Genomic DNA, 9,666 nt, shown 5'->3' with positions numbered 1-9,666 from the left:
CAGCTGGGCACAGAATTCCAGATTTAAAGAGACAGTGCAGTAAAAAACCCAAGAGTTTCAGCCTTTTGCTCACTGTAGTGTAGTTTCAGCCGAAAGGAATATGCTAGTGGTGAATGCCCCCTGGGCTATGCTGGTCCCAATGCTGCAGTGGGGTCAGCCCCCAAGAATCTCAGTGCATGGAGGGGGGCCACTGGTGCCAGTTACCCCATACAGAATGATGATGATATCAATTTCCTTTGTAAAGTGCTTAGTGAGCAAAAGATGAAAAGTACTATATAAGAGCAAGGTGGTGATATTCTTTATTTGTCAGCTGTTCTATAAACAGGGCCAGGGCCTGAGTTCTGTGAACCCAGCAGCCAGATTTAGGCATGTGTGCATACTAACAACTCCAGTACGGATATTAAAACTGGACATGGTTTAGTCCAATATCATGCATGGAGGGTGCCATTTGGCAGAGCGCACTGCTCTGGCCCTCCCCCCCGCCCCCCCCGAGTGACCTTGCACACGCCGTGTATGTGAGGTCACGCTGGCAGTGCAGTATGCTCTGCAAAATAGCATCCTCCATGTGACCCAGTCACACCAGCAGGCGTGGGGACAGCTAAGGGGATGTTGTCCTGTGTTCTGGGGATGTCAGTGGCCACTCTAATCACAGGCCATTAAATTTCACAATTAACTCCTGGATTGAGCCCAATAACTTGTGTAGCTAACACACCTTCCAGGAAAGCATCCAGTCTGGATCTGAAGACAATAAGACATGGAGAATCCACCACTTCCCTGATAGAAGGAGAGGATGCCACAGTGTGCGTGTTTGACCTTGCACTCTTTCTTCATGAGCTAGGTAAATCCCTTGGCACTTGGACTAGCAGCAGGGATACCCAGCATTGTGGCCCTGGTCCTCGGAATCATACTGGCTGTGACCTGCATTCGACAAAGGACACGCTGCAGCTGTAATAAGGTGACTGTATGACATTGCTATTGACTTTGTAACATTTCAAATGGCGATGGGCTCACATTGGAATCCTGGTTCAAAACTCCATTGGGCTTTGGGGAAAGTTGGATTCAGATCCAGATCCAAGTATCACTGCTGGCCGTATGCTCCCACCCTAGAAGGAGCCCCAGATCCAAACACTCCGTAACTCATGGAAAAGTTGGAGCTCAGATTCATGGCTTGGGGCCGCTTCACATTTAAAGGATGTGTTGGTGAAAATCCAGGAGGGAAAGGCTTGAAGTGAGGGAAAGCATGAAATATTAACTAGGATTGGTCACAATTTTTCCATTCAAACAGTGTTTCAGTGGAAAATTGATTTTTTTGTTAAATTATTATTTTTTTTTGCAGAAAGTATCTGCTTTGAAAAGAAAAATATGCCCCAAACTTGAAATATTTTGATGCCTCATGGGAATTGTGGTTTGGTTACATCATTTTCCATTCTCCCCTATGGACCAGGCTCCCCAGCTCGATTATGTCTCCCATGATGCACCATAATCAGGGACTTCCATGATGGATCACTTCCTTTTTCCAAGAAGGGAGACCCTGGTGCTTCATGGGAGATGTAGTACAACCAGGGAGCCCAGTTCCTAGAGGAGAATGCGGTCATGAGGCACCCAAACGACAACTCCCATGAGATACTAAGGCAGCACTTTTAGAATTAAAATATTTGGGGTTTTGAATTTTTGCTGCAAAATTGAAATTTTCCACACACACCCCCAAAACTCCATTTTCCAACTACATCTAATATCAATACAAACTTTGATTTCCTGCTGCCTTAGAGAGGGCACCTACAATCTTACCAAGAGACATACTTTCTGATGGCTGTTGCTAGTTTAGATTTAGGGCTGTCAAGTGATTAAAAAAATTAATCGTGATTAATCACACTGTTAAACAATAATAGAATACCATTTATTTAAATATTGTTGATGTTTTCTACATTTTCAAATATATTGATTTCAATTACAACACAGAATACAAAGTGTACAGTGCTCATTTTATATTTATTTTTATTACAAGTATTTGCACTGTAAAAAAACAAAAGGAAATAGTATTTTTCAATTCACCTAATACAAGTACTGTAGTGCAATATCTTTATCATGAAAGCTGAACTTACAAATGTAGAATTATGTACAAAAAAACTGCATTCAAAAATAAAACAATGTAAAATTTTAGAGGCTGTAAGTCCACTCAGTCCTATTTCTTGTTCAGCCAATTGCTCAAAGAAACAAGTTTGTTTACATTTGCAGGAGATAATGCTGCCTGCTTCTTGTTTACAATGTCAACTGAAAGTGAGAACAGGCGTTCAGATCCCATAGTACTGTTGTAGCCGGCGTCGCAAGATATTCATGTGCCAGATGCGCTAAAGATTCAGATGTCCGTTCATGCTTCAACCAGCATTCCAGGGGATATGCATTCATGGATCCATGTAGTGCAGACTGAATCATGTTCATTTTCATTATCTAAGTCAGATGCCACCAGCAGAAGGTTGATTTTCTTTTTTGGTGGTTTGGGTTCTGTAGTTTCTGCATCAGAGTGTTGCTCTTTTAAGATTTCTGAAAGCAAGCTCCACACCTCATCCCTCTCAGATTTTGGAAGACACTTAAGATTCTTAAACCTTGGGTCGAGTGCTGTAGCTATCTTTAGAAATCTCACATTGGTACCTTCTTTGTGTTTTGTCAAATCTGCAGTGAAAGTGTTCTTAAAATGAACATTTGCTGGGTCATCATCTGAGTCTGCTATAATATGAAATATATGGCAGAAAGCGGGTAAAACAGAGCAGGGGACATACAATTCTCCTCCAAGGAGTTCAGTCACAAATTTAATAAACACATTATTTTTTTAATGAGCATCATCAGCCTGGATGCATGTCCTCTGGAAAGGTGGCCAAAGCATGAAGGGGCATACGAACGTTTAGCATACCTGGCACATAAATACCTTGCAATGCTGGCTACAAAAATGCCATGCAAATGCCTGTTCTCACTTTCTGATGACATTGTAAATATGAGGAGGGCAGCATTATCTCCTATAAATGTAAACAAATTTGTGTGTCTTAGCGATTGGCTAAACAAGAAGTAGGACTGAGTGGACTTCTAGGCTCTGAAGTTTTACATTGTTTTGGTTTTAGTGCAGTTATATAACCAAAAAAAAATCTACAGTTGTAAGTTGCACTTTCACAATAAGAGATTGCACTAAGGTACTTGTATAAGGTGAATTGAAAAATACTATTTCTTTTGCTTATCGTTTTTACAGTGCACATATTTGTAATAAAAATAATATACACTTTGATTTCAATTACAATACAGAATACAATATTTATGAAAATGTAGAAAAACATCCAAAATATTTAATAAATTTCAATTGGTATTCTAGTGTTTAACAGTGCGATTAAAACTGCGATTGATCATGTTTTTTTGAATTAATCACATGAGTTAACTGCGATTAATTGACAGCTCTAATTTTAACATGAGATTTAATTGTCAATGTACATGTGCAAATTTGGCGTTTCCCTTTATTAAAATGAATCTGTGTCACACCAATGAGGACAGCGACAGGCAGTCCATGCACATCTCCTATTGTCAGGCATTGGGGCCTCACAGGTGTCAACCTGCCTGGATGAGCTTGCAGGATCAGGACTTCAGTTCTTGAATAGGTTGGGCCTGTCCCTCCAATGTATTGACACCTGTGCTAAGAGCTGCCTGTTCAGAATGGTAGCTCTTTACACCCAGGTGACTCTCTGCAAGGTGCAAAGCAGAATCAGACTCATGGTATATGTCATAGGTTTATTCCCCACTTTGAACTTTAGCGTTCACAAGATGGGGACCTGCATGGACTCCTCTAAACTTAAATCCTAGTTTAGATCTGGTACGCTGCCACCAACTAGAAATTCCAGTGTCTAGTACACTCCCTGTTCCCCCAAACTTTCCCTGGGGAACACAGATCCCAACTTCCTTCGATCTTAACACAAAGGGAAATAATCCATTTCCCCCACCCTCTCCCCCCTCCCCTTGTCCTTGGGAGAGATACCTTGATTCAAACTCCTTGAATCAAACAAAGAGGGATTCACTTTTCCCCCTCCCCTTCCCCTGAAAATCCAAACAAGGGAAGAAATCAATCAAGTTCTAAAAAGAAGAGATTTTATTAAAGAAAGAAAAAAGTACACTATCTCTGTATTACCAGGATGAAAAAATACAGGGTCTAACTTAGAAGCCTGGAGAGGCTTTTCCCCCCCTCCTCCTTCCTCAGAATAATCAAAGTAACAGCAAACAGAAATAAAGATATTTCTTCAGCAAACACACAATTGCAAATGTAGAAATCAATTATAAGACTAAACCACCTTCTAATACTCACTATACTGAATAGAAGAAAATACTTCAGGAAACCTTGGAGAACTTGAAGAATATGTCTGGCCTCTCTTAGATCCAAAGAGAGAACGAACTCAAAACAAAGAACACAGACAAAGGCTTCCCTCCACAGAGATTTGAAATTATCTTGTCCCTTGATTGGTCCTCTGGTCAGGTGTTCATCAGGTTACTGCTTGTGAACCCTTTACTGGTAAAAGAGACCTTAACCCTTAACTAACTGTTTTATGACAGTATATTTTAGAAACACAAAGCACCCTCTTCCTTAACCGTATGCTGTAAGTGCAGGTCTGAGCTGAAAAGGGACTCTCTAAAAAGTCATCCTGAAGCTCACAAAAGCACAAACGTGAAGTTTGCCTCAGTGCCTTCAAATCACATTGCTCAGCTTACAAGTGAAAAATGGGGCTTCTAACTGGCCAGCTTCTGAAAACTCAGCTTGAGATCTCAGTGTCAAGCAGGGGTTCTTTCTGGCCACGGTGATTTGATGTAAATCGTGATTTACATCACCAAGTGGAAAACCCAGATTTAAACCATTGATTTTCATCAACTTTCCCATTTGTACTTCAGTTATTTTCTAAAGAAAGGTACATTCTCATTGGCTGATATAACCGCTAAAGCATGTTGATTTACAACTAAATTGAGGCTAGGTTTGGTACATCTTTTTGCTACACTATAACTAGGTACATTAATTTAAGCAGTTATATAGCTTAGTATTTTCAGAGCGTTATGAAGTACTTGAACTTTTTTTAGTATATTTGAAAATGGTGAATGATATCTTGCTTATTTACTAGATAATTAACGTTTTGCTGATAAGTTGTGTCAAGCTGCATTAGAATGGTAACTGGAATTTAATTAATCATACAAAACAGCATATAAAATTTGTTTTTGTTAAACAAAACAAGCCCTTAATACAGTACATGACGTGCTGTGCCATATTTATAAAGCTTGACCTCAAAAGTTAGATGTTTTTTCCCCTGATTCTTTCTTTATGTAGAAAAGCAGACTTTAACTCAAAATTTACGATGGAGGTGCATAGATTCAGCATATTTGTTTAGTATTTAAATATTTTAAAAGAGTATAACATGTTTAGGCCTTAAAATATTTTGTATTCCATTCAGATTTTCATTGTAAACAGATTTATTTTTTAAAGGAAAACTTCTTATAATTTGAATAACAAAATAAAGAAAAATCTGATTATTTTGATTTTAAAAAAATAGATTTGTATCAACCTGGTTTCTGGCTCATGTATCACCACTAACAAAAGATTCTGTAAACCACAGTGTGCCCTCAGGTTCATTTGTGCAAGCTCAGCATGACAGCTTATCTGAGTGTAAGGGTGGGGGCCTGGGAACCAGAACTCTCGGGTTCCTAGCTTTCACTAGCTCCCAGTGTGATCTTGGGCATCTTTTGGGGCCTCCTGTTTGTAAAGGACTTTGAAATCCTTGGATGAGAGATGCTAGAGAAGTGCAGAGTATCATCATTTACTATAGTGACGTAGCCCAGGCAAGTTCCGGAGTTCTGAATTTTTTTCCACAACAAACCATATTAGAATTCCCCATCGCTCCTTTTGCGGAGGAAGGTAAATTGTTATGGGTGTGATCTGTCTGTGACATTTTGTTTATTCATTCAGGCCAAGCAGGGTCAAGATGTGCCTGAAGAATGCAAATATGAACAGACCATTCCAAAGCTTCCAAAAGTAAGAATTCTTATTAGCACTTTCTAATATGCTGCAAATGGGCCAGTCCTCAACATAGCGCACACACCCTGAGTTAGTGACTATGCACAGTCCTCCCTGGTGGTTGGCTAAAGGGTAACTCCCACCCAATAACATACAGCTCACTCTAAGCTCTTTCCCCAAGCGTGCCTTTTCCAAGGTTTCCCTCTATATTATTATTTATATCCACCTATTGCTGGGGCCTTTCCAAAGAGAAAAGCTGGGATGTCTCACATGTTGCGCCCTGCAGAGCCTGGGTGCTTTGTGGCAGATGGCTATTATTGTGATGCTTTGCTCCTAGGTCTCCTGTGTGTCCATATTGAAGGAGTCAACAAATGCTTATGAAAACGAGGATGAAAACCCACCCCGCAGGCTACCAGCGCCCATCCCCAGAAAATCCAACTGGGCCAGGAATATAAAGCAGGACGCTCGTCCTGCAGGACAGAAATCCTCAGAAGTAAGTCTGGAGGCAGTCTACGAAACTTGCATACCTTCCCCCATAATCGAGAAGAGGGTAAAGCGTGTGGGTTGGAACTGAAATCAACTTGCCATATGCTCTGCTTGGACGCCCCCGCCAATGCAGCTCCACTGCTGTTAGAAAGAGGGTAATTTGTGCCTGTGTATATTTGGACTGACACAGAACAAAGAGAAGGCAGATGAAGGAGGACTATGTCTGGAATGATGCCTTCAGGACGCTGAAGCAAGGTGCCCCCAGCCATCCACAAGTGATAGCTTTGCTTATCTGGCAAATTTTAACGGCATTTGAGTTGATTCACTCTAATCAAGAGCAGCTTACCCTTCGCATTGACACTGTGGATAGAAAAGCTCTGCCGCATGCACTGTATTCTATTCTTCCCCGTTTCTCCAAAGGGTCTGGTAAATACGCTCATGGTCTTAGGCCGTGTGCTATAAAATCATCTCTCATGTGACATGTTGTTTATTACTTAGAGTAGGAACAGTGTCAGGAGAAAGGAACTAATCCTCTGTCCCAGCAACCCACCCCTTTCCAGTTAAGACCTTGCTTGTCCCCATTCTCCCCCACTCCCTCGGAGTCTGTAAGGCTTACGGAGTTTCGGGGATTCCTCTCACAAACTCTTTCCAGACTGTCCTAAATGAATGCAATAAATGTTTACACAAGCACACTGCATAAAGTCCTCAGTACAAATCAATGCATCACTCGTCCCCCTTCTGTATTCAAACCAGACACCCAAGTAGAAGACTCGTTGTCATGGAGGAATTTCCAAATTCTTATTGAAATCCAATCCTCTTTATTTCCAAACTTCCTGGAAACTGTGAGCCATATCTCAGCTGGTGTAAATCAGCATTGCTCCATTGAACTCAGAGCAACTCCAGTTTATGCCAGCTGAGGATCTGGCCTTGCAATTCCAAGATCAATTAGTTACTTGCATTTCCAAACAGTTGGTGGCTCAAGAAGGCAAAACTCTATTTAACTCAAAGGGTTCTAAGCCTGGATCTCATGAACGGGTGTCGGGAGGCCATGACAGCCAGCTCTTCTCATGGGGCTAAATGGGAGGAGGATCCAAGCTAAATCCCAGGGAGAGATTCTCAGTTCGCAGGGGCAAGTACTGGTATGGAAAAGGAATCATGCTGTAGCAAAGGTTGAGAACCTGCTGCTTTAACTCATTGATTAAAAAAATCACGTGTTAATATGCCTTATTAAATGTGGTTATCAGCATAACATCTATCTGTGTTTTTAATTTCTTACTCGCAGGAAAAAAAAATCTTTAATTAATTCACTGTAAATATCTCCTTTTTAATTCCATCCTCAAAATATATACACAAAAATACATTTCATTGTGTGTGTGGTTTTGATATATACGCACACCATCATTTAGATACATATATAAAACTCATTCAAGGTATTAAACTCTACATGCAAATGCAAGTGAATAGCTTTAATTTTCAAGATAGTTATCCTACTCAAGTTATGAGCATTACATCATCGGAACAAGCTCTCATTGTCTGATCAGGCCCAGTTGGTGGGACATGTGCCTAATTGTGGAAGCAGGTACTTTGCACAAATTAAACCATTTCAGGGTCACGGCATAGGCCACTAAGAAAGCAAAAAGATAACTAGCTTATAGAAGAAAGGCGGTCACACCTGAGCTTCCCTGTGCACACTCCAAGCTAATCATACAAGGCTTTGAAAGTTAGCTCTATATGATACGTCCTTAGATAGTTCTTTTCTTCACTTACTAGTTGTTTGCTTGCTACTTGAAAAGTGAGGCACTTTGTCAGTGGGTTTCATGCCAATGAGCTTAGTAAAGGCGGGACATTTCTGGCATTGCGCGTCCAGCACCCACACCAATGCATAAGCGCAGCGGTGTATTATCGTATTATTATTCCTGGCTGTCTCGTTAGCCTACTAGGCAACCGTGGGCAAGTCACTTCACCTCTCTGACTCAGCTTCCCCATCAATAAATTAGGGATAATGATACTGACCTCCTTTGTCAGCTGCTTTGAGATTTGCTGGGAGAAAGCGCCATGTAAGAGCTAGGCATTATTAAGACTAGGGCCTGGTCCACACTAGGACTTTAATTCGAATTTAGCAGCATTAATTCGAATTAACCGTGCACCCGTCCACACCACGAAGCTATTTAATTCGACATAGAGGGCTCTTTAGTTCGACTTCTGTACTCCTCCCCGACGAGGGGAGTAGCGCTAAATTTGACATGGCCATGTCGAATTAGGCTAGGTGTGGACGGAAATCGACCTTAGTAGCTCCGGGAGCTATCCCACACTGCACCACTCTGTTGACGCTCTGGACAGCAGTCCGAGCTTGGATGTTCTGATCAGGCACACAGGAAAAGCCCCGGGAAAATTTGAATTCCTTTTCCTGCCTGGACAGTTTGAATCTCATTTCCTGGTTGGACATTGGGGCGAGCTCAGCAGCACCGGCAACGATGCAGAGCTCTCCAGCAGAGGAGTTCATGCAATCTCAGAATAGAAAGAAGGCCCCAGCATGGACTGACCGGGAAGTCTTGGATCTGATTGGTGTGTGGGGTGAGGAGTCTGTGCAGTCAGTAGGCACCCTGGTCGGTATGGGAGGTGGTTTCCAGGTTCTGTGTGGGTGGAGGGGTACGTGACTTTGTAGCGGGGGAGGGCGGTTACAGATCTTATGCAGCGGTCCTTGTCCTGGACCGCAGAATCACGCAGCAGAGGAATCTGTATCCGTCCTCCTCCGCCAAGGTCACATAGCCCCCGCACACAGAATCCCAAAAAGGAGGGATGGCAGGCTCCGTTGAAACAACCAGTCCGGCACTGCAGGCCGCTTTAGGAGCAGGAGCCTGTCATTCCTTGAGTTTAGAGGCGGTCTTTACATCACTGCACACCCTACGCGGCACAGTCTGCGTCCCAGTTTCAACCCTTTAACGCAAAGTCATTAATAAAGAAACCTTTGTTAAGTAACAATGGAACATGTATTTTATTTTTACACGTGTGTTGGAAGTGGGGGAAACGGGGTGAATGGGGTATGTAACTGCAGAGGATAGTCAACAGTAACTGGGTAAAGAAACAGGGGCAGGTTCAGCTTCTCTGTAAAGAAACTGAACAGTCACAGGTCACGCTGCTCGCTGCTCGCAGGT

The 9,666-nt window shown here is 42.1% G+C and overlaps 1 long non-coding RNA gene across 1 annotated transcript; it reads left to right on the top strand.

Annotated features, from left to right (window-relative positions):
* Window positions 1-896: 896 nt before the first annotated feature.
* Window positions 897-7,634, top strand: LOC120369468. The gene is made up of 3 exons (XR_005583172.1): window positions 897-955; window positions 5,978-6,043; window positions 6,363-7,634. It is a non-coding gene; the product is annotated as an uncharacterized LOC120369468 (long non-coding RNA).
* Window positions 7,635-9,666: the final 2,032 nt, after the last annotated feature.

The sequence above is a fragment of the Mauremys reevesii genome, linkage group 7 (genome assembly GCF_016161935.1).
Source record: "Mauremys reevesii isolate NIE-2019 linkage group 7, ASM1616193v1, whole genome shotgun sequence".
Lineage (NCBI taxonomy): Eukaryota > Metazoa > Chordata > Testudines > Geoemydidae > Mauremys > Mauremys reevesii.
This window is presented reverse-complemented; position numbering and strand designations above follow the sequence as displayed.